This window comes from Panulirus ornatus, chromosome 67 (genome assembly GCF_036320965.1).
Source record: "Panulirus ornatus isolate Po-2019 chromosome 67, ASM3632096v1, whole genome shotgun sequence".
NCBI lineage: Eukaryota > Metazoa > Arthropoda > Malacostraca > Decapoda > Palinuridae > Panulirus > Panulirus ornatus.
The window spans coordinates 21,909,590-21,936,914 of NC_092290.1; positions in this window are offsets into that span (position 1 = coordinate 21,909,590).

Below are 27,325 nucleotides of genomic sequence, written 5' to 3' on the forward strand. Positions count from 1 at the left end.
CTTGATGTTAATGATGTATGTTGATATTAATGACATATCTAAATTGTTTTAAATATTCATGTAGTTCAAAGAACTGTTGTTTGCCTGTGCTGTTCTTTGTGGATCTAAATCCTGAGCAGAGTTTAATATCAGCAGAACTTATAATTACGGACGAAGAATTTTCCGCAGAACTAGAAATAAAAGTCACTGCTCGAGATAGCTACAAGAATACAAGAGCGAGTCATGAACACAATGCCATCTAAACCCATGCCAGTGATACCTACAGGTTGGGTTTTTGTGGCCACTAAATGCTTATTTATGTACAAATTACACACGAATATTACTCATGAGGGTCAAGTACACTAAGGTGTACAACGCTTTCATTCTATTCTGTATTCTTGTAGTGCATAGGAGCTATGCTTTGTTAGTTCAAGACCCTCTAAGCTTCATCAGGCAATGGGTAATTAACGAGTAACATAAAACGAGGAGTGTAGAGAAGTTAACGGCTTCGTTGTTTATAATTTGGACATTAGAACACCTGTTTGGACCGACGTCGGACGTGGGTGTCGGTCCTACAACAAGGGACACCAGCCTCCCTCCAGACATGCCAGCAATTATCACATTCTCAGCATCCTCAGTCTGCTGACGTCGTGGTCTCTTTGACTAATATTTGGCTGGTGTTATTTTAACCTTGACTAAAGCAATTTGCGTATCGTTATTCTAGGTTTGATTGACACACATTGGCTAGTTTTATTTTAACCTTGACTAACGCACATTGGCTGGTTTTTTCATCCTTGACTAACGCACATTGGCTGGCTTTTTTTATCCTTGCCTGACGCACTTTGGTAAGCATTTTCGTTCGCGACTGACGCACATTGGCTAGCGTTATTTTGTTCTTGATTGACAAACACTGACTGTTGATACATTAGCGTTGAGTGATGTGCATTGTGACTGGTGATATCCTGGCCTTGAGTGATGCACGTTCTACCTCGAGATAAGACTCTGGCTCCTCACCGTAATTATTTTGGTTCATGAAAGATTTTTTCCTCTCTTTGTCTCTCGTGATGACACCTGGCTGACGCTGACCTAAAGTCTGAAGCCTGATTGACGATATTCAAACATTTGACTGGCATGAAAAAATTTTGTTTGATATTTGAATCGTAAGTGACATCCTGCTGTCACCTGTTTTCATATGTGACTAACGCTGACTTCCGACAACTAACTGACAAAGAACGCAATCCTGGCTAATGTTATATTACACCAAACTTACAATGAATACTTGACTCATGTCCAAGTGGCTTGGTTAAGAGTCTACTGACTGTTGACTGATGCTCAAACCAGAACTACCAGTCTTGATATATTTTCTGTTCTTGATAACATTAAACACTTAACATTTGCGTACATCACAAACTCTTCAGTTCTTACTAAACTTTTCCGTGGGATATATTATTGAACAAGCAAGATATGCTACTGTCGTTGATGATGGCCTATGACCCAAGAATGACTCGCTCAGCTGGCACCTCGCCTTCCCAGTAGGATGGTACACATTTTCTGGCAATATGACAACAACAACAGGTGTTTCAGATGGAATGTCAGTTGCAGCCATAACATTAGCTCGTGTGGGTTGATAATCAGTTAGTTGTGGCAATTATTGCTGTTATGGTGACGCTGTGTGGCTCACAAAGTGGTTTATGAGTAACGTTTGTTCATAATATGGTGATGAGCAAAGGCTGTGCAATAAAACACTGTAGATAATGCTGAATATCCATGCAGTGTTTTCGAACATATACTGAACACAGATGTAGCGTGTACCAGTCTACACTGACTCACTGCCAAATACAATCATGAACATCATGAATGAGTAACTGGATATACTAATGAACAGAAACCACACACACACACACACACACACACACACACACACACACACACACACACATATATATATGTATATATATATATATATATATATATATATATATATATATATATATATATATATATATATATATATATATATATATATATATATATATATATATATATATATATATATATATAAATACATGTATGGGTATGTTTGAAGGAATAGTGGTTCCAACAATGTTATATGGTTGCGAGGCGTAGGCTATAGACAGGGTTGAGTTGGAAATGAGATGTTTGAGGACAATATGTGGTGTGAGTTGGTGTGATTGAGAGTGCTAAGAGAGGGTAAGAGAGATGTGTGGTAATAAAATGAGTGTGGTTGAGAGAGCAGAGGAGGGTGTATTGAAATGGTTTGGTCACATGGAGAGAATGACTGAGGAAAGATTGACAAAGAGGATATATGTGTCGGAGGTGGAGGGAACGAGAAGTGGGAGACCAAATTGGAGGTGGAAGGATGGAGTGAAAAAGATTTTGATCGATCGGGGTCTGAACATGCAGGAGGGTGAAAGGCGTGCAAGAAACCGAGTGAATTGGAACGATGTGGTATACCGGTGTCGACGTGCTGTCAATGGATTGAACTAGGACATGTGAAGCGTCTGGGATAAACCATGGAAAGTTTTGTGGGGCTTGCATATGAAAAGGGAGCTGTGGTTTCGGTGCATTATTACATGATAGCTAGAGACTGAGTGTGAACGAATGTGGCCTTTGTTGTCTTTTCCTAGCGCTAGCTCGCACGCACGGGAGGAGAAAGGGGTTGCCGTTACATGTGTGGCGAGGTGGTGGCGGGAATGGATGAAGGTAGCATGTATAATATGTACAGTGTATATATGTACACGTCTGTGTATGCATATGTATGTATATGTTGAAATGTATAGATATGTATATGTGCGTGTGTTGGCGTTTATGTATATACATTTGTATGTGAGTAGGTTGGGCCATTCTTTCGTCTGTTTCCTTACGCTACCTCGCTAACGCGGGAAACAGCGACAAAGTATGATAATACATATATATATATATATATATATATATATATATATATATATATATATATATATATATGAAATATTTGTGTGTGTGTGTGTGTGTGTGTGTGTGTGTGTGTGTGTGTGTGTGTGTGTGCGGTTGTTGCTTGCCTGAAGTGCATCTCAAACATTCTTATTACCAAAGAATAATAATACCAAGTCCATTCACATTAGAGTTGTCACATTCATCTCTATTTTTACAAGTAGCAAACACATTTTATGATGTCATCAGCATCTAGATTGTGGCCAGTGATGCTGTCCTCCCTCTCCGGTGATAATGATGGGCGTAGCCGTCACTTGGAAACGCGAGAAGATATCACGGATACTAATGACCACCATGTTTCCTGATCTCTATTTTCAGATGTATAAACTGTGAAGATGAGCCGATGTTCGCTATTGTTTGAAGTTGATTATGTTTGACACACAGTCGCCAGGAAGATAAGAAATAACAAACTGGCACTGCGGGAACTACCCGGCGTGGTACTGGTACCAACGCCATCCTGTGGTTTCAGTAGCGACAATCTACGTAGCAACTGCGCCACGAACCCGTTAGGGAAGGACGTGCTGCGCAGTCTGTCGTCTTCGACAGCCCAAGGATCATGGTTCAAGCCACCACAGGAGTGGTTCTCTCAATGATTATTTTCGACTTTTCTATTTCTTTACAGTTACGTTAATTCTTAAATGCAAGACGTACTAAGAGGGGATATCCCGTCAGCAGTCTTCACCTTGAGTGAGGGATTGTCCTCATAGCAAAACCGGCCAAGAAGTGACCTTTACAAGGCTTCAGTGTCAGTGACTGTCATCTCGAGGGCCAGTCATGAGCTGACCCTGTTCATTTTTCATATGTTTCGGTGGGACTGTGTACAGGTGACGACTATATAGGGGGTACAATCATCTGGACACATCCTAGAGAAGCACAATGGTTTCACACAATGATAAAGTTACAGTTAGCACCGATGGTTGTATGGGCTACTTTTTCAGTGTCCTTCCCATCATCACAACTGGCATCACTTACCGGAAATTAGTACTCTGAGTCTCACAGATCCTCATCACCAACGAATTAACGAGTCTACATAACAGGAGAAGCATCAGTCTGTTACAAAGTTCTGCCATATAACACAAAGGCTTTACTTTAATTGCCAGTGGCCTCAGCCAGAGAGAGAGAGTTCTCCTCAACACTAAGACCATAATGAAAAATATAAACGACATCAAAAGAAATAAGGGAATAACGAATAGCAATCTATGAGTTTTTGAGTAAATGAAAAGCTTAGCCTTTGAAAAGAGAGGGTCCATAGTTATTGATACATTAAATGGTAAGTATTTCTAAATCTTAGCAGCAGAATGATAAAAGCAGACGTTACAACAGAGTACTCGCTAATTGTCTCATATCAAATTATGTAATACAGAAGACTGTCGTAGCTAATTGGTGAAGCTTAGGAATATCCAGCTCTCGGGCACAGAAAGTGAAGTACTACTTACAGGAGAGAGCAGGAGAGCGAGGATTTAGGAATAATGAATCTTCTAAGCTCAGGTAGGAAGAGTTGGTATGTCGATTGGCTTTAGACTCGACTTGTTTGAGCAAATACGCAGAGGTCGAAGCACAAATGATTATGATATCTAACGAAATCTTATCAGAGGAAAGAATAATGTCTACTGCTGAGTAGCAATGTCTAACTGGCAGAGTACAAATTATAATGTCATTCTTCAGTGAGCGAGAACATCAGAATGGTAATGATTGACGCAAGAACAGCATAAAAAACGTGCCGTATTGAATTGTTTACATGGCGGTAATTATTTCAAGTAAACAGAAGTGCATGCTCTTAGACGTGTATGAAAATAAACAATATTTATATTATTTATTTATTTTGCTTTGTCGCTGTCTCCCGCGTTTGCGAGGTAGCGCAAGGAAACAGACGAAAGAAATGGCCCAACCCACCCCCATACACATGTACATACATACACGTCCACACACGCAAATATACATACCTATACATCTCAATGTACACATATATATACACACACAGACATATACATATATACACATGTACATAATTCATACTGTCTGCCTTTATTCATTCCCATAAACAAGTAGATTATTAATTCTGAATGTATGTATAGGTAGAACGTTGTATGACATACACAGGAAAGAGTGAATTGGAACGATTTACTATACAGGGGGCGACGGGATGTCATTAAACTGAGCCAGGGTATATGAAACCGTCAGGGGAAACCATGGTAAGGTCTATAGGGCCTAGTTCTAGATGGGCTAGTCATGGTAACGGTGCATTATACATGACAACACTGGAGCAGATGTGAACCAACTAGGTGGTTCTCCGCTTGTTACTGCCGCTACCTTGCTTGGTTTCTTCCTGCGTAGTGCAATTCTACATCAAGAAGACAAGGATGATATCAAGGTACTTATCTTCCACTGGTAATCACACAAGAGCATTTCATTAACTTTTCCAGCATTATAATGAACAAGTTCTGTAACGCGGTATTGGTCAGGTTCCTCCTATTGATAAAGTCGTTGGCCAGGGAACCAGCCTATTAAGCGTAATATATGGGTCGTTCCCTCACATAAAACAGTCTTCCTTATAATACAGCCATGTCTCTTGAACGCTAAACACTTCTACTCGGCCTTAATTGAGTAGTTTCGGGAATTAATCAACTGTCGATCTATCTTATCTTCCGTACGGATTCATTTCTCGTGTAGATAACATATATTTTATGATTTTTCTCTAATGTTTCTTACGCGAGCAGACGGCTATCTCCTGAGGCCGGGCAGATTCCCATCACAGTAACTCGAGGTGGCGGGTCCCGCCAGTCTGCCCCGGACAATGTTACTCACGGCCGCCAGTCCCTCAGTCAGCAGAATGACGACGGTGCCCACTCCTGGGTTATTCATAGTTACATGTAAACTTCACTGGCCACATAAGAATCCTATTATAGGAGAACATCTTGATTTCTATCGCCTTCTGTTGGTCGATACCACTTCCAGATGGAATGAGCAATTATCTTGTATAAATCAGTCTCCTGCAGAGAAACAGCTTGGAGTACTGTCTTATGTTTTAAGATCCACAAACTCTGAGAAAATAATTTGTGTTGCATAGAAAAGAGCAATTAGCATACGTTATGACCCAGTACTCGTTGTGGTCATGGAGGCCTCATAAGGACATAAGCAGTAAGGGCCTCCCCTCCGTACGAAGAACAAGCAATAATGCACATATGGCGCTCCTGGTAACACCGCTCTGCACTGTGGTTTGAAAACCTTTCATCAAATGTAAAGTTCACAAACTTTTCACGAGTGGCTCCTGGATTATGCATAAAACTGATCGTCTGACCACACAGTGCCAGCGGTGGTGCAGTGCCAGTCTAGTTCAGGTACCAGGATCCTTCACACCAGTACCTTCCTCACTGCAGTCACTGTTGTCATGAAATATTACATGTATACAAACGGGCTATATTGCATAACCAAGCTAATACTTTCTCGTTAACCAAATAATAAGTTTCAGTGCAATGTTTGGTGAGGATCTATATAAATCCTGCCTTATTCCTACTGTTCCCACAGTGTTCTGTTGGTCTCTTATCAGTTATGTAGAACCAGAGTATTACTCCCATGTTCTCATTACAGTTCAAGATTTTTTTCTACTTTGGAAGTTGTTTCCATTAATACATATGGTTCCTGTTTTCTCTTAGTAACATTGTAATGTCTGTGATATAAATTCTTTTCTGAACCACCCACTCATTACTTGAAATAGCAGCCGATAAAAATCGTAGATATCCGCTTTCGAAATTATGTGTTTAGATTAAAACATGATGTGTAGCAGGACAGCATTATGTTAAATGTAAGAGGTTATCAAAATTGTCTTCAAAAGGAATGTCACAAAGATATCAAAATCAATTACCTCATAAATGTAACAAGTATTCCCAATCTATCAATTTACCATGAAAGACGAAGATGTAGGAATAAACAGTCGAATTCCAGTTCGTAACCTGAATGATGATAACGTAAAAAATCTAATGTGTGCATCACAACATCACAAGGATTTTAATCAATATTTTGAAATGTTTTGTTGGCTTCCAATTAATCTAAATAAACGCTTATAATTCATTCATATCTATCAAATGTATTAACTATCAAATGTATTAACTATCAAATGTATTAACTATCAAATGTATTAACTATCAAATGTATTAACTATCAAGTTTGTTATGATTCATTAATGAAGGAGCATTGCATGAGATCATGAGGTACATCAAGAGGCACATGTTGGTAGTACATAAGAATCGTGTACAAATGAAGCGAGAATTTTGAACCTCGAGAATACCTACCTTTCTAGAAGTGGCATGTGCACTGGTCTCTCCTGCCTCTGTGTCATTCTGGATTAATAGGATCCATAATCTGGTTTCTGTGGCTTAGTGGGTCAACCTGGTTCCCACCATGGTCACTGTTGCTCATTGGGTCAGCCTAGACCAATACGGATCCTCATCTAAGTCCCTGGAACTTACTGAGTCAACCTGGAAAGCATGGATCGTCACGTTGGTCTCTGTACACTGATAGGTCAGGCTGGATCAGCATTGTTTACTACTGTTCCTATACTCACAAGGTCACAAGAGTTCCTGTGCGTGAGCGCGAAGCAGTTTGGGTCCTTACACCAGGTTGCAGGACCTCCATCCTGATGGTGAATGTGATCAAATCAATATCGTTAACCCCCCCCCCCCTCCACACACACACACACACACACACACACACACACACACAAATGTTTTTGGTGTTAATGCTGATTGTGATGCCATTTCAGCTGCTGTTGTTATTGTTGTTCCTTGTGCTGTATATGTTACTGGTGGAGCAGTTGTTGGTGGTGTCCACACTTGTGCCACTAATACAGTCGTCTATATTAGTCGACTCTTGTTGCTCGTTGTGCTTTTGCTGTGTTGCTTGTTGCTGATATTGCCACTGGCAGTGCTGTCTGTGCTGCTGCTTTTATCATTTCGCCACTCTGCTCCAACCATCTCTGTGTGACATCTCTTAATTTGATTACATGAACTCGAAACTTTGCTACTTCATATATTACGTATTAATAAAAACAGAAAATCATTTATCTTATCTTTGGTCGTCTCAAATTCTGTTGGTGAACAATTCGTGTCTCCATTGACCTGAATAAATTCGACAAATTTGCCTCTCATATGCCTTATGTAAATACAAGTGAACTCATATTGCTTTGGGATATTTTTTTTACGTTAACTAGACGGCACTGTCAACTAAGGCCCTAATCAAGGCCATCCTATTAACGATATATATATATACCCTAGCCTGAACCAGGTACCCAGTTTATCGACCAACCCTAAGGGGTGAATGAACAGTTAGGTTGACTGGAACGATTGCCACATCCAGGATTCGAACCTATGCGCTCGACCCTGGGTGGCCCATGAATGCATCACGGCCAGGAACGCTGTCCGATACACCACGGTTTGTTTACTATTATCAAATGAATAGATTAATTGTTAACTCGCAGCGAAACATGCTACTCATTCATTAGCGTCTAGTTATGCTCTTATTTTGTTCGTATGTATGCAGTAATTATGATCTTTGGCATAGAATGTGACGTAACCCTATTATGCAAAGGTTTCCTGATAATGTATCATATTATTCAAACACAATCTGTGTTGCATTACATTTTCTTGCTCTCTCTCTCCACAAACTTTTTTCGTTAATTATCCAGATCAATAAGACCGCTGTTGCCAGGTTACCTCTCCCAGTTCTTGTTCATGTTGCTTGTATTTTATCTGTTTTCACCTCAAACATCGCAACTTCGCTAAATAATGGACACATGACAAGACAGCAGACCTGTTCGTAATCCATAATGATAAGCATTTTCACTTTCATTGATAGTGAGACATTCTGAGAGCAGCGTCGTTCAGTTTCCAGTTAGAATATAAGTTTGGCGGATGTGGTGTGTTTGAGATGATGCATTGCATAGCAAATGGCAGGGGTGAAAAAAGTGAAGGTAGTGCAACTGTTGCGTCGGATGAATTACAGCAAAGCGGCAGGAGGGGATTGGATCGCAGCTGAGAATCTTGTGAATGTGGGTGATAATGTTGCTCGCTGGTTACTCAGGCTTTTCAGTTTCCGTTCAGCCCTGGGAGAGATACTTGAGGACCGTCAAACTGCATTTATAGTAACCTCTCATAAAGGTAAAGGGGACAAAATGAATACTCGAACTACGAAGGAATAAGGCTGTTCAGAATATATCATAAGATTTACGGGAAAGTGATGTTTTAGAGGATGATGGCATACAGTGAGTATCAGTCTGAAGTTGACCAAGTGTATTCTTTGAAACATTTGTGTTAGAATTACATGGAGAAAAATAGGAATCTGGGTTTGGCGTTTAAGGACTTGGAAAAAGCGTTTGATAAGGTAGACACAGATGCCATGTGGAATGTGTCACTAATATATGGTGCAAGAAGAAAGGTGTAAATGCAAGAGGAGCTTTTAGCAGGAGATGAGGTGAATGTTCCACTAAGAAGGAGGACGGTAAGTGGTTCCAGGTGAAGGTGGATCTGCGTCGAAGGCGCGATGTCACCATGGCTCCTTAATCTGTTCATGGACAAAGCGGTGATGGAGCTAAGTGCTAGGATCTTGATATGAGGGGTCGGTGTACACTACAGTATGGTGGAGGTGGACCAGCATGAAAGGTGGGGCAGTTGCTGCTCTGACACCATTCTTGAGAGAAAGACTCGACATAGATGATGATTCTTCTGTGTCGAGAGAATTGGTGAAAGTTAGTGTGAACAAATATGAAATACTGAAGTGAAAGAAGGAGGCGAGAGAAGATGATTTTGTTGTGAGCTTGAAAGGGAAAACCTTGAGAAGGTGTTGTACTTAAGATCCTGGGAGTCGAACATGGCAGCAGGAGCTGGGCTACGAGATGCACTGAGGAGTGTGTGGAAGGGGAAGCCATTGTCTGCTGGGACAGAGATGATATTTTTGAAAGTATTATGTTCGCGACAATGTTGTGTGGATGTCAGTCTACGCACAAAACAGATTGTAAAGCGTTCATAAAAAATCAAAAGCAAAAAGTTATAAAGGTAGGAGTGAAATTTCAGGCAATGATAAGCAATACGCCCAGCCTTCACGTGGACTTTGGCCCCGTGACTAAAGCCTTCAACGTAAAAGAAAAAAAACAGAGAACAATATTCGCGTTCCGGCCATCAACTTCTTTTATCCCTGGCAATAATCGTGGCATCTTGAAAGACGTTCACTTCTGAGGCGTGAAGAACACACAGCCACACACAACACTAAATAACAATACATCAGGGAGTTGTACCTCGTCATACAACATCACCAGGTATGAACACTGAGGCGGGAACATTGTAGTCACGTCAGGGAGATGGTTAACAACCGTCCACGTATAATGCCGGTGTTTCCAGAGCTGTCATTCACCTGTACAAATCACTATGTTTAACTATGAAAAGTAGCCTAAAGATCAAATGATCCAAATGAGTATAACATCAGTCTTTTTAAATTCCTAATTAACCAAGTTTAATCATTACCTCTGATTAACCTAATCAACTAATTGCATTACCATTACTATTCAGCACAATTTACATGTCAAAGAAACCTGTTGTTATTACCACAATTATCCTACAAATCTTCAGCTATTTCCTTATCTACAACAACATAAAATGACGGACACCATTACCAAAGACCAAAATCTCTCTCTTACTCTTATCTCAAGAAGAGCTTTGCTGCTGTCGACACTCATTACTGCCATGAGGACTCGTTCTTCCTAAGCCACCACTGTCATTAAGATCTAATTCTACACTAAACCCTGAAACCTTTATGTCACACGAGAGCACATATAATACGTGTGTTAGGTGAATATAAGTTATGTCTAAAATCGAGAATGAATTTCAACGCAATTATCAGTATATATATATATATATATATATATATATATATATATATATATATATATATATATATATATATATATACGTAGATAGTGCATATGAACGCGCACTACCATATAACATACCAACCTCCAACAGCCTGGATCGAATCCGGGTGCCATGCGTATGGGGCGGGATCGCTACTGCTAGGCTATGATCACCCCTAAAAGGGAAACGACTATTCGAGTACTTATGTAATCGAATACCCTCCGTCTCCTACGCAGGGGACCCGGGTTCGATCCAGGCTGTCGGAGGTTATTACGATATATATATATATATATATATATATATATATATATATATATATATATATATATATATATATATATATATATATATATATATCACAATTTTGCGCGTGATCAAGACATTCCTATGAGTCTACGGGGAAAATGAAACACGATAAGTTCCCAAGTGCACTTTCGTGTAATAATCACATCATCAGGGGAGACACAAGAGAGAAATATAACAGTCAGTTGATATACAACGAAGAGACGAAGCTAGGACGCCATTTGGTAAACATGCGATTGTCCAAGACAGACAACGAGCGTATCATAAACTTGCTATTTTACAAATTCTATCAACAATAAAGTTATCCAATTTGTATAGACCATTACTAATATTAAGATTGTAATTCTTTGTGTATTTGATAATAGAAGATTCAATGATATTTCTCGCGGTAATAGAGTTAGAGTTATTAACTGAGATGGCATTACTCCAGTCAATACAATGATCATAGTTTTTAACGTGATTAAACAAGGTATTTGATTCTTGTCCCGTTCTTATACTATATCTATGTTGCTTGAGTCTAACGGAAAGATCCTTACCAGTCTGCCCAACATAAAACTTATCACAATTTCTATATGGCATTTCATAGATGCACCCAGGAGAATTTTCTAGTGAATTCCTGATTAAGATATTCTTTATAGTGTTATTGTTGCTGAAGGCAACATTCACATTAAAGGATTTAAGCAACATGGGAAGTAAAGTAAGAATATTATTAAAAGGGAGAACTAAAAGATTTTTGGTGTCAATAGGAGGTTTGGGCTCAACTTTATAAAATTATTTCTTTGCTAACTTAAGGAATTTATCAATGAAAGATCTAGGGTACTTAAACTTAGATCCAATATAGTATATGATGAGTTTGAGAAGAAATATTCTATTATATATATATATATATATATATATATATATATATATATATATATATATATATATATATATATATATATATATATATATATATATATATATATATATACATCATCAGTCCTAAATGCATCATTATCAGTAACACATCTATCATCATCAATTCCACATTTGTCATCATCAATACCACATCTATCATTATCAGTACCATATCTATCATTATCAGTACCACATCTATCATTATCAGTACCACATCTATCATTATCAGTACCACATCTATCATTATCAGTACCATATCTATCATTATCAGAACCAAATCTGTCATTATCAGTACCACATCTGTCATTATCAGTACCACATCTATCATTATCAGTACCATATCTATCATTATCAGAACCAAATCTGTCATTATCAGTACCACATCTGTCATTATCAGGATGATCAACACCACGTCTATTGTCATTACCAAATCTGCAACTATTAACCATTACAGCCACGTCTATGTAACATTATACAACGGTATAACAAACTTTGTTAATCAATACCGTTGTCATTAATATGTCATACAACTACCACTGATCACCTTCCGTTGTTATTACTACAGTGCTACAGCCAACACTATCTTAACGGATCTTACCGTCCAAACTCCACCATCAACCACTAGGATTGTCGTTTTCAACCAATACAACCATCATCATTTATAACGCTACAACCATTATCTGGAATCACAGCTTGCATTATTGGGTACTGCAGGAACTGTGGCTAACGCAAACAGTCATGTATATCAACCAAAACAACAGAAATCGTCAACAAATACAAGAGTCAATTAACATCAATACATCCATCAACACTGCAAACATTTTCCATACCACGCTACAGTGCTACGGGCACTAATACAAATCACACACTTGCATGTTGATAGCTTTAAAATGTTTCACTGATCATCAGAGTATTGAAAGGGCCTGTATTATTTATCATTTATGTCGTAAAACATAAGGAAAATATCTGAAAAATTAGTCTTTATGCCAAGGACCTACCTTGTTTATATCTCATAAAAGATACATAAAAAGTGAGCAAAGAAATGCAGCGAAACACAATCAGCAAGAAACAATTAAATTCACGCAAGGTTGTCTGTGATAACGTGCAGGTCAGAAACCCAGAAACCAGCGTGACGAAAGCAGGAAAGCGAACAGTCGACCCACAACGTTGTCTCATATACAGCAAATGAAGCACAAACAGTCATGTGCGCACTCGACATACATGAAGTTTGTTTTGAACGAATGTAAGATATTGCATTTAGATACTGTGATGTGTATATTATTAACGACCGTGTGCAAGACAAGATACTTTGCCTCTTTCGAAAGAAAAGGTTTGTCCAGAGGTTTGTATGAAGCGCTTCGGTTCACATCGGGATGATCTAGCTCGAAGTAGATTAGTTTCTTAGATACAGATTATCAGAGTCTTAGATGGTGTTGAATACCTGCATCAGATCATCTCTTAACCTTGTAAACAAAATAAGTTCAAGCCATCTAATCAGTTACCTTACAATTTGTTCGTAAGACATGGAATCCTCTTGGTCGATCGTCGCTGTATTCTCCTATTTCTGTCTCTTTCTTTTCTCAAGCAGTTTGACAAACCTGAATTCAGTACTAAAGGTGGGAACGCACCAGTGTATCATAGACAATGTTTAGTAATCTCTTAGGACTGAAAGTTGATTACCTTACCGGTGAACCTTACTGTTTCTCTGCATTGCTTTCTTAGCTTTACCTCATCAGTTAGTCTCACATCTATTCTCTCTTACTTCAGACCATCAACACAAGTGCTGAGTCTCTCCGTTTTCACTGCTGATGTGTACAATGTTTTGTTTATCAATGATAATATTTACTTGCCATCTGTGAATTCCGCCCCTCAGTTTGCTTACCTCGTCATGAAGGAGGGAATGATAATGTTTATCATTATTATCACACGAAGGATATATAACGAAAACAATTCTCGTATCCAGAGACACGTACCTTAACTCTCACTTTTGTCAGTTCTGTAAGATTACATAGGTATGCGGAGTCTGTATAACACCGTTTCCTGCTGGTTTTTGATCTAAGAAAAAAATATATGGAACTCAGATACTACGATCTTCGATAGATTTTCCCCCAATGTTAACATGATTTTACGTTTTTGTTTACCAGAAGAAAATATCACGGACATAGTGCATGTTAGTTGTGAGCAACTTGGCGATCATACGGCGCAACGATCACACGATACAACGATCATACGACTCAACGATCATACGATACAACGATCACACGATACAACGATCATACGACACAACGATCACACGATACAACGATCATATGACTCAACGATCATACGACTGCAGAAATGGTGATCTTTTCAAACGGCGATCCCAGTGAAATACCAGGGTATTGAACTATTCGTCTTTGGCCTTTGATAGGATAGTGACATTCTGTGATGGAGTTTGACTGGTATAACTTAAACATGAAAAAAAAATTGCGATGTGATCAGTCAATACTAAAATTTCTACTGTTACGAGTTAACTCCCCAACTTTTTCCTGTGATGATATGACTGGATATCCATCCACACGTACAGATCATTATCTATATCATAACTCACGTTGTTCTGTGATAGATTATTCGTAACGCTACAAACTTGATGTATGATGTTATTGTGACTACGGTAACACAACTATTAGAGCCCTGGTGTAACACTCTCCTTTAATGTAACGCTGTTATTAAGAACGGTATATGTCACAACTAATCTTGACAATGTTGATGTTGAAATCTGTCCAACTTATTCTCAAAATAACCACTGATGAACAGCATGAATACCGCTGTTCCTAACTATGAAATTTACAACCCCAAATCTTCATCACCACAGTTGCAACTCATATCAATTAGAATCATTACAACACCCACAACTTTTTCTGTTGAGAGCCGTAATCAGTGTAGACACCAGTTTCAAGCACAGTCATTAAGTCAGTCATCTCGACTACCGTTCTCAGTCATAACAAGAAGCACAAATATCAAACTTCACATTAACCACCAGAAACCACGAGCATTAATCACATGAAATCTTACCTCAAATTATCACACTCGCTCCTATCAACCAAAACACTGAGTTTTGCTGTAGTTCAACCAGGTGTTCGATGACATCATTACAGGTCAGTTTATAAATCTTTATATCTGCACACTTCAACCACCACAACCACAATACCGTCACCGCTCCTGACAACTATGATGAAGTACTTCAACCACTTGTTTTCTACGACGCTGTTCATCAGTGCTAACCAACACCTCCTGACCAGCTCAACCACTCGTACATGAACCCTGTCCACCAGAGCCACCAACGGATAAACTTCAAGTAGCCACAAACACCACAGCTAAAGAAAATAACCATCACCACTGAAGATCCTAACCAACATTATCAACCAAGAGAACCATCACTATCAATATTATTTATTATCTAAATCACAATCATGAACGAACATAACCACTGTCATCACCCACAATAATCTCCATTTACAACTCCCGTTATAACCAGCTATCACAACTATCACAAGCAATGCTTTAAATCATTATAATTACATCTGTTAAACGCCAGTCATCAAGAACCCCACGACCACAATTAGCAGCGTCAGAAACGTTGACCAGAATACTATCTATTATTAACCCTCGCACTCGTCATTATGAGCCACCAGGACCACCACCAACACCACCATTATCATGGCCATCCACCACCAAGACCACCATTATCATGGCCATCCACCACCAAGACCACCATTGTTAACTACCACCACCACCACCACCACCACCGCCAGTGTTAACCACAGCACTCTTCGTTATCAACCACCAGGCCCACCAATGCTAACCAACACCACAACGCCATTGTTAACCATCGCAACCATCATTATTAACCAGGAGCATCACCACTATTAACCAGCACTACCACCACCACCACCACCACCACCGCCGTTTCTACCGGGTCTGTTCGAGCGCCACTCGACTCATTATCATTTAACAGGCAGAGTCAACACAGGCCGTAGCTAATAAAGTAAGTGATTTCATTCACACCGGGAGACAAAGTGACGTTGACAAGGGAAGACTCAAATATTAATGGCGGCCCAAAAGAAGTTTTATAGTCGGAGCAAAAAAGTGCCCCTCCAAGAGTGCAAATGTGTCAATAATCATAAACGGGGTTTATCTTTCTGATACAAACACTGGTGCAGGACCAGCGCCCCAATAACTAACTCCAAAGCTATAAATTTCGGTCACACGCCTTTATTTGGAGATATGTTATATATTATACCCTGCTTATGGTACACCGGATATGATCGTTCAGGGGAAGATTCAGCAGAGTAGGCAAAGATATAAAAGTGACCATTATATTATGAAAATATTGGGGAGTGATAAAAAAAAGAGTGCTGTGTTCGCCGGCACGATGACCTTATGCAAATATATATTGGGTTATCGCTCTATAATAAACATGGATCCTCCACGGCCGAGTCCAACACCTCGCGTCAGCACCAGGATACACGACCCCCTCGTTAACACGTATCCTGCCTGAACCGGATCCCAGCAGCCAGATACATAACTAGAAAGATACTATAATCAACGGTTGTGACAATAAGAAAATCAAGACAAACTCACTTTTTTATGACGACGGTAAAGATTACCACGAGAGAGCTGGCTCGCCTACCGAGGTCTTCGCTTAAACCAAGTCGTTCGGATCAGTGAGGTTCGGCATTCGGAGACATGGATGCATCCCGCTAGAAGTCTTATCGGCGATCAAAACAGCCAATAATGAATTTAAAAAAATCCCTTACGACTTCAGTGGAATACGTTTTGGGAAAAAATGGGAGTTAGTGGTGTAGCGACCACGTAACGGAGAACCATAAAAACCGACGAACACTGAAAGATTAACCAAAGAACGAGGAACGGGCATATCGCGGCGCGGCTGTTAAAGTAATGCTGTCGCCGCTCAGGATGCCCGACCCGCGACGCCACCTGTGCTGCTTCGTTGGCGAGGCAAGGCAGCCAGCCGGGCCCCGGGGTTAACACACGTGATCCTGTGGTACTGAGGCATACATGAGTATATCGTCCATGATCGTGATGCTGATAACAGGAGCAAGAGCGAAGAAGCCTCAAGAGATGTACTTGACCGTCTAGCGTATGTATACAGGCAGAAAAATGAATGATCAAGAAGAATTGCGATGTCGTAAAGGAATATAGAAATAAACAGATGGAATGGGAAGACTGAAGATAAAACCTGATTCCACACATTCCTGAATATGCAAGTGTGACAACGATAATTTAAGCCAAGAATACAGAGGTAAACAAGCTCTAACTTAGGAATTTCTCGGAGTGATAGTGTCTTAAATCGCTTTGGCAATAAACATACACACGTCACACTCACAGCACATAACAATGTCTCTGATATATGATGATAAACAACCAGAAAATCTGCTGAATGGATACATAACTTGCCACAGAGTACGACCCAAAGGTTTATAAACGATCATAGATATGAATAGGATGATAAAGCAAGTCACTGTGATCAGAGAGACGATAGCCCAACCAAGGTTGTAATGGCTCAACTCTTGGTTATATCAGGAGCAGAGAGATGGCTGCTCGGGTCATCTGATGAAGCAACAATACCTACACAAATCTTGCTTATTACTTACGACTGACTGACTGTGTGCGTTAGTAATATTACTTATCTTGAAGTATTACCCATCGAAGAATATCATCATGGATGAATACATGTTTCCGTTAGTGAACAAGAGTTTTACTCAACTTCCTTCATATTCTGAGTATCGGAAACTTCTTCATTTATATAATCTGCCGAAACTTGAGTAAGACAAAGAAATTGGCAGAAATTTTCAACATTAACTTACTTTTTTCCGAGTGAAGGTTCTTACTGTCAGGCGCCAAGATTAATGTAAAGACTTGGACAATGTTGTGGCATTGTGCTACGTCTCTTGTAAGTCCTGCGGTTATTTTTGGATTATTGAACGTCCTTTGAACATTTGTTTAATGTTTTTCCTTTGGATTCACTAGACCAGCCTCTTATGATGGCATCTCTTATTGACTCAATTATGTCCTTTATATATCTAATTAATTTTCTCTCTTGATATGTTAACACTTTCTGTTCCTTCTTCACATGCTCGAAACTCTTAAATTCGAAGATTACAATACAACGATGTGATTGTAAATTTAAGATAATCTAGCATCCTTATCAAGAACCAACACTGTCATCTCTTAGAGTTATAGGAAATTTACTTGGGTATAATAGAACAAGTTCGTTTCGTATTGATGGAATCCTAACTTTGCTGTGGTTTTGGTTCTTTCATGGTCATGGGAGAACATGTATCGCTAAGTCATCTCTGCCATATGTCTCGTAAGTAAACATTCATGTATGAGCGTCACAGAGAAAGACTCCTATTTCCTGCGGGATATTGTAATATTATAACCAGCGGCAGGCGAGAGGGTTGGCAAAACAAGCTTGGTTTAGTATGACATTAAAGAATCTGATAGAGTCTCTCATCTATTCAGATATTTGCTACGGAAGTTTAGACTGTATCACTTATTTCTGTTCCTGAAGAGAACGGAAGAGTTATTGATCTGAACATTCTGTTGTGTTGCATAGACGACTGTAATCTGAGAAGGCAAAATAAGTTCAGTTGTTCTTACAAAAATCCAAGCAGGCGAATCAGTTCACAGATTCCCTGCTGGGGCTACTGGGGATGCGAATTGAGCAATGTTGCCCAGGTCAACAGGTAGGTGATGTACCACAACACAAGTATAGCTAGGTCAAGGTGGACGTGATGAATGAGTCAAGAAGTTAAGGCCTACTGCAAGGTATACACCTCTCTTGGGTCACGGTAGAGGAGGTAGATAGGTCCCGACAAAGATAATTTTGAATGTATATATGTTCTTCTGTGTGTGTGTGTGTGTGTGTGTGTGATATGTGTAGTCGGCTGTCAAAAGAGAAGAGAGATAAGATAACTAGTGAAAGTGTTGCCAAAAATCTGAGCGTTAAAATCTGAGCGACTGAGCGTTAAAGACTAGTCTTTATGTCCCTGGATTTCGTGGTAAAGCGTAAGGATGTTACTAATAACTTTGGTAATATAAAGATGGTAGCGATGGAAACGTCGCTAAAAGTCAGTGATGATTTCCAAGTGGCTAGGAATCGTGCGAGGCACAAGTGGGATGGTCATAAGAAACAATAGATTTAGAATGATGGGAGATGATGTGGAAGACGAGCCAAGCCACATTCTTGTCATGGATTCTTTGGTTGGCCACTTGCACTCAGAGTTTTATATAAAAAGAAAATGATACCAGGGGCTACGCTGGAACTCTTGTTACATAAGGGACGGAACATAAATAGGGGCAATGCAGAAGACAGTGGAGTTGCTATCCAAATATGAACAAACAATGTGTTTCACTGTAGATAAGACGATATCGTAGGAAAGTACTGGGTACTTTTTAGTAATCTTTAGGAAAGCTGCTCGACGGTTGTGGTAGTAAGACTTTCTAGACATGATGTAGGACCTGTGATTAAAATATAAACGATTCAGTGTACATCGAATCATTGAATAAGACATCCAAAATTAGTTCTTGTGTAGTGTACAGCCCTCCCCCCCCAAACAAACAAACACACAGACACGCACACACACACACACACACACACACACACACACACACCGTGTTGAAACAATGATAATATTTCACGTGAAGAAATTCCATCTTTAGCTGCAAACAAGAATCATTAACCTGGATCTCTTGACAGCTGACCATAAAGGTAAAACACTGATCGATTCAAATAATGATAGTTTGTATATCAAATGATTACAGACCCGACCAAAGCTAGTATTACAGACCCGACCAAAGCTAGTATTACAGACCCGACCAAAGCTAGTATTACAGACCCGACCAAAGCTAGTAAAACTTTACATTGACTAATGTCAGCAAAAAGAGATTTAATTACCGTTTTGCGGTCGTTGAAAAAATTTGTCAACACTGACTGGAATGTCTTCTGACCCACTGTAATGATCTACTTCTTACCCATTGTAATGATCTACTTCTGACTCACTGTAATGATCTACTTCGCTCTCAAGGATAAGAAAGTAATGATACCAGACCTTCATCTGACACATTACTATAACTTGCGCCAGGACACTAGTGATGTGGACTGGATTAAGCTCTCAGACATGGTCACAGCTGACAGGATGAATTCAAGAGATAAAATATTTCCTCTTGAGAAAGACAGCGTCATTAGAAAGATGAAAAAGATTAATGAGAGAGATGTGCTGATTGCATGATTGTAGTAATTAATGCTTTATTTCAGCATAAAGGAAAAGCATAAATGATCTAAATCAAATGGTAGCCAATAGGACCATTAAATGTATATACCATTACATATGATTGTGAGAAGAAAATCAGAATCAGTGCAATAGATTCTGAAACAATTTCTAACAACTTCAAAAAAAAAACGGAATTCTTTAGACACGTAGCATACAAGGGGGAAAAAATATACGATTAACTAAGTATCTGAAGAAAATGTCACCGTAACTAAAGACAATAAGTAAATGGCTTCCCTTCAAAATAAATGATCCTGTTCAACGAAGCTAACAGAATTCGTCAGTGACAAATATGAAATCTGGGATTTCAAAGTACGTGAATATGTTAGTTATAATTGAAATTCCAAAAGGATTTCGACTAAGAACCACATGAAAGATTGGCATGTACAACTAAAGCAATGCATAGGATAGTGAGTGTGCGGGCGGAAAGCAGACTGGTTCACTGACAGGTCGAGGTGTGATGTTAGATGAGGAAACATCCGACTTGCTTCATTTACCGATGATAAGAAACTAGAAAGCATACTCTTGTCAAAATGCCAAAAATAATTTATACCACATAACCTCCGAACATTTCTTCATCCTAGACAGATTCAACGTTCCGAGGCAGAGGTATGAAACAATGTTCATATTATAGTAACAGTGACGGCAAAAGTTTCTCTTAGATGTAGTTGTGGAAGATTGAAATACATTACTGTTGGATATCGTTAATGAGAATACCATCAATAACTTAAATCAAGCCTAAGACAATACTTAAATGATATATCCCATTAGTAAAGTGGCCTCTTGCAAGAAGAGAGAGATTCCATACATACCGTCTGAAGTTCACCATCTTATTTTTTTCATTTTCGGATTTAAGCCTCGTCCCCGGAGAAGACCACTGCGCGTGCAGTAGGGAACCAATACCGTTCACACTTTCCTATAAAATTTCCATGGCAGTAGGTTTTCCTCCATAATGCACGGTGTTTTCTCTGTTTTCTCCTGCTGGCTGGAATGTGAATGAAAAGAAGATTTATCAAACTTGACAATGAAAACAAATAGCCAGGAACTGTCACACGTAAAAACACATCATTACTTATATTCACTAAATGCAAATAATTCTCTTTAGAACATATTTGTTCTTATCAATTTGTTGTGAAGAAATACATCCTTTTCAGCCGTTTGGCTGGCAGATATGAGTGACGATAAGAGTCATGTGTTAGGATGGGAATGTCACATGGACCAAGGTCTCAAGGTATTCTGTTCTATTCACAATAATCTGTTGGTTAGCGGAGTCCTCTGCTACACCAGGACTGAGAGCAGTGAATGTATCTTGTCGCCCACTTGTTAGTTTCCACTTATCAGAAATTACTTTCTGGGTGAAGGAATGACCAGTTCAGTCTAGCATCAAGATGACAAAAAACGGACTGTAAACCTGCGAAATATTGCTCCCCGAAGAGAACTGTTCAGTGATTCCAGACTCAACATAGTCTCCAGCTCCAGCAAGGGTCGCCGCCCACTCCTTGATAATCAGATAACGAACTCGTCAACTTTTAACTGGACTAAGAAGCCAGTTTTTTCGATCATGAATATAAAGAGATCCTATGATAGTGGTTCTGGTTCTCATTTCAATGGAATATTGGACAAAATATGCAGGTTTCGTGCTGGGTACTTTGAGCCTCATCAGATGTTTCTAAATATGGTTGGATGACAGACATCGCCGCTCTTGAGCTACTCAGTTAGTACAAGAAACACAGCCTGTTTGGGGCCAGTTATTCTCCTGTCAATGACAGTGCATTTAGTTACGACTCTCTGTTGTTCCAGGAGCGACGGTCCGGCTTTAAGTTCACAAGCTTTGTGTTATGTCAGTTTTACTCAAAAGTTCCGTAATCTCCCCCCTCCCCCTCTTCCCCAAAAGAAAATGATAGAAAACAAGTAAAAGATTCAAGTGTAGTATCATGCCTCAGGGGAAATTTAAGCGCAAGAGTAAATCTCTTTGTCTGTTCGTATCCCAAACATCGTCATCAGTCAGCCAGTTGCGTAGCCAGAGCACCTCCTTACATCCACCAAATATGCGAGATTCCGTAACTCCCTCAGGCCAGACCTCCCTCACCTCTGAGATCCCGCTACCTGAACGATTGCACCCATATTTTGTCATCATCACACATACACACACACACACACACACACACACACACACACACACACACACACACACACACACACACACACACACACACACACACACACACACACACACACACATCTGTCTAAGCCTGGTTATGTGTATCTGTGTATATGTGTGTGTGTGTGTGTGTGCGTGTGTGTGTGTGTGTGTGTGTGTGTGTGTGTGTGTGTGTGTGTGTGTGTGTGTACAGGTGGAATAAAGACTCAGTAGGCATGTGCAAGGTTGAGAGATGGGGAAACACGAGCTTAAAACTCTCTCCCCTTAAAATGCATACAGTGTTTGCTTCTACCCAGATACAAGAAACTCCATAATTTTACTACTCTCCAGCAATTTCAATTTCGCATTTCAACATCACTCTCTCTCTCTCTCTCTCTCTCTCTCTCTCTCTCTCTCTCTCTCTCTCTCTCTCTCTCTCTCTCTCTCTCTCTCTCTCTCTCTCTCTCTCTCTCTCTCTCTCTCTCTCTACATCATATAAAAACCCAACCTACTACAAGTGGGGATGTCTTGCTATACTCCAAATTAGTCTTCCCATTAGATCTTCATTAGCACTAATACAAGATCGAACACCTTGGCAGCTTTCTTCTGTCTTCCTGAACTGTCCTGGAAGGCACACATTTATAACACATACCACCTCATCTCTATACTTCCTCTCATATGACTTTACGATATCAATATAAGCTTCATACGATTCTTGCACAAGTAAACCTTTCCTGCATATTATTACCAAATACGAACAACATACAATGGATAGGACGGCCAGTAACGTTTGTCTGTCTGACTGTCTGTTTACATGCCTCTGAATCTGTGCATGGAAGAACTCATTAATATATAACTTTACAAAGTTCACATCTGGTAATGGATGTAACCCGACATTTCTTAGCTATGTTGTCTAAAGGTCGATTGGTCGAGCCCAGTCATATGGTCAACTACTGGTTGTGGTAACATTTGCTAGTATATGTGCAGTATGTCTTGCTGCATATGAGTCCTTTTTACAGCATATGTCACATGTTTTAAGTATCTTAATTTAAAAGCTGAATGACTGTATAATTTCGCGAAGCTACGAAAGGTAGTAAAAAATTGAGGTAAAAAGAAAAAAAAAATCCCAAAGAGAAACTTCAGAGAACAAGGGGAGTAGATCTTTGCAGCTTTGATGAAAACATTTGGTTAAAAATTTTTCCAATGTCCAAATTCATTTCAATCCTGTCAGTCAAGCTAAGCCAACATATGGAAAATGTTGTGGATGTTACACCGAATAAGAGCGACTGGTGGAGGAACTATATTTTCTCATACCATATCGAAGTAGTCCAGGAATTCAGTAGTACTTTGTGCAAACGTAGAAAGGAATTTGCGAAGACCCGGGAAGATCTGCAATCTTCTGTAACCGATAACAACACTGATTCATTTCAAGACTTCCACATTTAAGATGACCTTCGTGTAAGGTAAACTTTTCAGCCTTTAACCAGTTGATTTTGAAACTATGATTCATAGTGCTCAAACTTATGAATAGAAAATAAGAAACTATAAAACTAATACCTTCTTTGTTAGATTTGAAAGACTACATTTAGCAAAAAGAATTGAACACAGTAAATCTCAATCTCAGATATATACATATATATGCACATGCACATATTCATACATGCTGCCTTCATCCATTTCCACCGTCGCCCGCCACGTATGAAATGGCACCCCCCTTCCCCCCACGCGCGCGAGGTAGCGCTAGGAAAAGACAACAAAGGCCACATTCGTTCACACTCAGTCTCTAGCTGTCATGTGTAATGCACCAAAACCACACCTCCCTTTCCACAACCAGGCCCCACAAAACTTTCCATGGTTTACCCCAGACGCTTCACATGCTCTCGTTCAATCCGTTGACAGCACGTCGACCCCGGTATACCACATCGTTCCAATTCACTCTATTCCTTGCACGCCATTGACCCTCCTTTATGCTCAGGCCCCGATCGCTCAAAATCTTTTTCACTCCATCCTACCACCTTCAATTTGGTCCCCCACTTCTCGTTCACCCCACTCTGACACATATCCTCTTTGTCAATCTTTCTTCATTCATTCTCTCCATGTGACCAAACCATTTCAATACACCCTCTTCTGCTCTCTCAACCACTCTCATTTTATTACCACACATCTCTCTTACCACCTCACGCCACATATTGTCCTCAAACATCTCATTTCCAACACATCCACCCTCCTCCGCACAACTCTATCTATAGCCCATGCCTCAAAACCATATAACATTGTTGGAACCACTATTCCTTCAAACACATCCATTTTTGCTCTCCGAGATAATGTTCTCACCTTCCACACATTCTTCAACTCTCCCAGAACCTTCGCCCCCTCCCCCACCCTGTGACTCTCTTCCGCTTCCATGGTTCCATCCGCTGCTAAATCCATTCCCAGATTTCTAAAACACTTCACTTCCTTCAGTTTTTCTCAATTCAAACTTACCTCCCAATTTACTTGTTCCTCAACCCTACTGAAACTAATGATTATCTTTCTTACTCACATTTACTCTCTTCTTTCTTCTTTCACACACTTTACCAAACTCAGTCACCGACTTCTTTAGTTTCTCACCTGAATCAGCCCCCAGCGCTGTATCATCTCACTTCCCAAGCCCTCTCATCTACAACAAACTGCATACTTACTCCGCTCTCTAAAGTCTTGCATTCACCTCCCTAACAGCCCCATCCATAAACAAATTAAACAACCATGGAGACATCACACACCACTGCCGTAAACCTGCATTCACACAAGTACACATGCCTTACATCCTCGATAAAAACTTTTCACTGCTTCTGGCAACTTACCTCCCACACCATATACTCTTAATACCTTCCACTGAGCATCTCTATCAACTCTATCATATGCCTTCTCCAGATCCATAAATGCTACATACAAATCCATTTTTTTTCTAAGTATTTCTCACATACATTCTTCAAAGCATACACCAGATCCACACATCCTCTACCAATTCTGAAACCACACTGCTCTTCCCCAGTCTGATACTCTGTACATGCCTTCACCCTCTCAATCAATACCCTCCCATATAATTTCCCAGGAATACTCAACTGTAATTTGAACACTCACCTTTATCCCCTTTAACTTTGTACAACGGCACTATACATGCATTCCGCCAATCCTCGTCCACTTCACCATGAACCATACATACAATGAAAATCCTCACCAACCAGTCAACAACACAATCACCTTTTTTAATAAATTCCACTGCAATATCATCCAAACCCGCCGCCTTGCCAGCTTTCATCTTCCGCAAAGCATTCGCTACCACTTCTATGTTTACCAAATCATTCTCCCGGACCCTCTCACTTCGCACACCACCTCGACCAAAACACCCTATATCTGCCACTCTATCATCAAACACATTCAACAAACCTTCAAAATACTCACTCCATCTCCCTCTCACTTCACCACTACTTGTTATTACCTCCACATTACCCCCCTTCACCGATGTTCCCATTTGTTCTCTTGTCGTACGCACCTTATTTACCTCCTTGCAGAACATCTTTTTAGTCTCCCTAAGATTTAATGATACTCTCTCACACAAACTCTCATTTGCCCTCTTTTTCACCTCTTGCACCTTTCTCTTTCCTCTTTCTTTTATACATCTCTCAGTCATTTGCACTACCTCCCTGCAAAAATCGCCCACATGCCTCTCTCTTCTCTTTCACTAACAATCTTACTTCTTCTTCCCACTACTCACTACTCTTTCTAATATGCCCTCCTCCCACCTTTCTCATCCAACAGGCATCTTTTGCGCAAGCCATTACTGCTCCCCTGAATACATCCCATTCCTTCCCCACTCCCCTTACGTCATTTGCTCTCACCTTTTTTCATTCTACACTCAATCTCTCTTGGTACTTCCTCGCACAAGTCTCCTTTCCAAGCTCACTTACTCTCACTATTCTTTTCACCCCAGAATTCTCTCTTCTTTTCTGAAAACCTCTACATATCTTCACCTTCGCCTCCACAAGATAATGCTCAGACATCCCTCCAGTTGCACCTCTCAGCACATTAACATCCAAAAGTCTCTAACGTGCCTATCATTTAACACGTAATCTAATAACGCTCTCTGACCATCTCTCCTACTTACATACGTATACTTATGTATATCTCTCTTTTTAAACCAGGTATTCCCAATCATCAGTCCTTTCTCTGCACCGAAATCTACAAGCTCTTCACCATTTCCATTTACATTACTAAACACCCCATGTATACCAATTATACCCTCAACCGCCACATTACTCACCTTTGCATTCAAATCACCCATCACTATAACCAGGTCTCGTGCATCAAAACTGCTAACACACACACACACACACACATATATGTATGTATATATATATATATATATATATATATATATATATATACTGTTAGAACTTTTCACTTTCTTGAACACATTTTTTACATGATTCTGGTTCTTCGTATTTCAGGAGGATGAGTGAAGACATTATATCCATAGTTACTGTCAATTAATCATTATTACACTTAAAGGTTTACACAATACAAATCATATTGTATTGTACACAATACAAATCATAAAATCTACGGTGTACACCTTAGGGAGGGAAGGTATATCTGCAGTGTTGATCACAGGTCAGGTATGGGTAGAGGGAAAAGGGATGGAGCGGGGGAGAATAATTCAGCCAGAGCAGGTTGAAGCATAGGTCAGGGGTCAGGTGACGTGATCTCACTCATTGCGCAATGCTTTCTGATATTTCCTC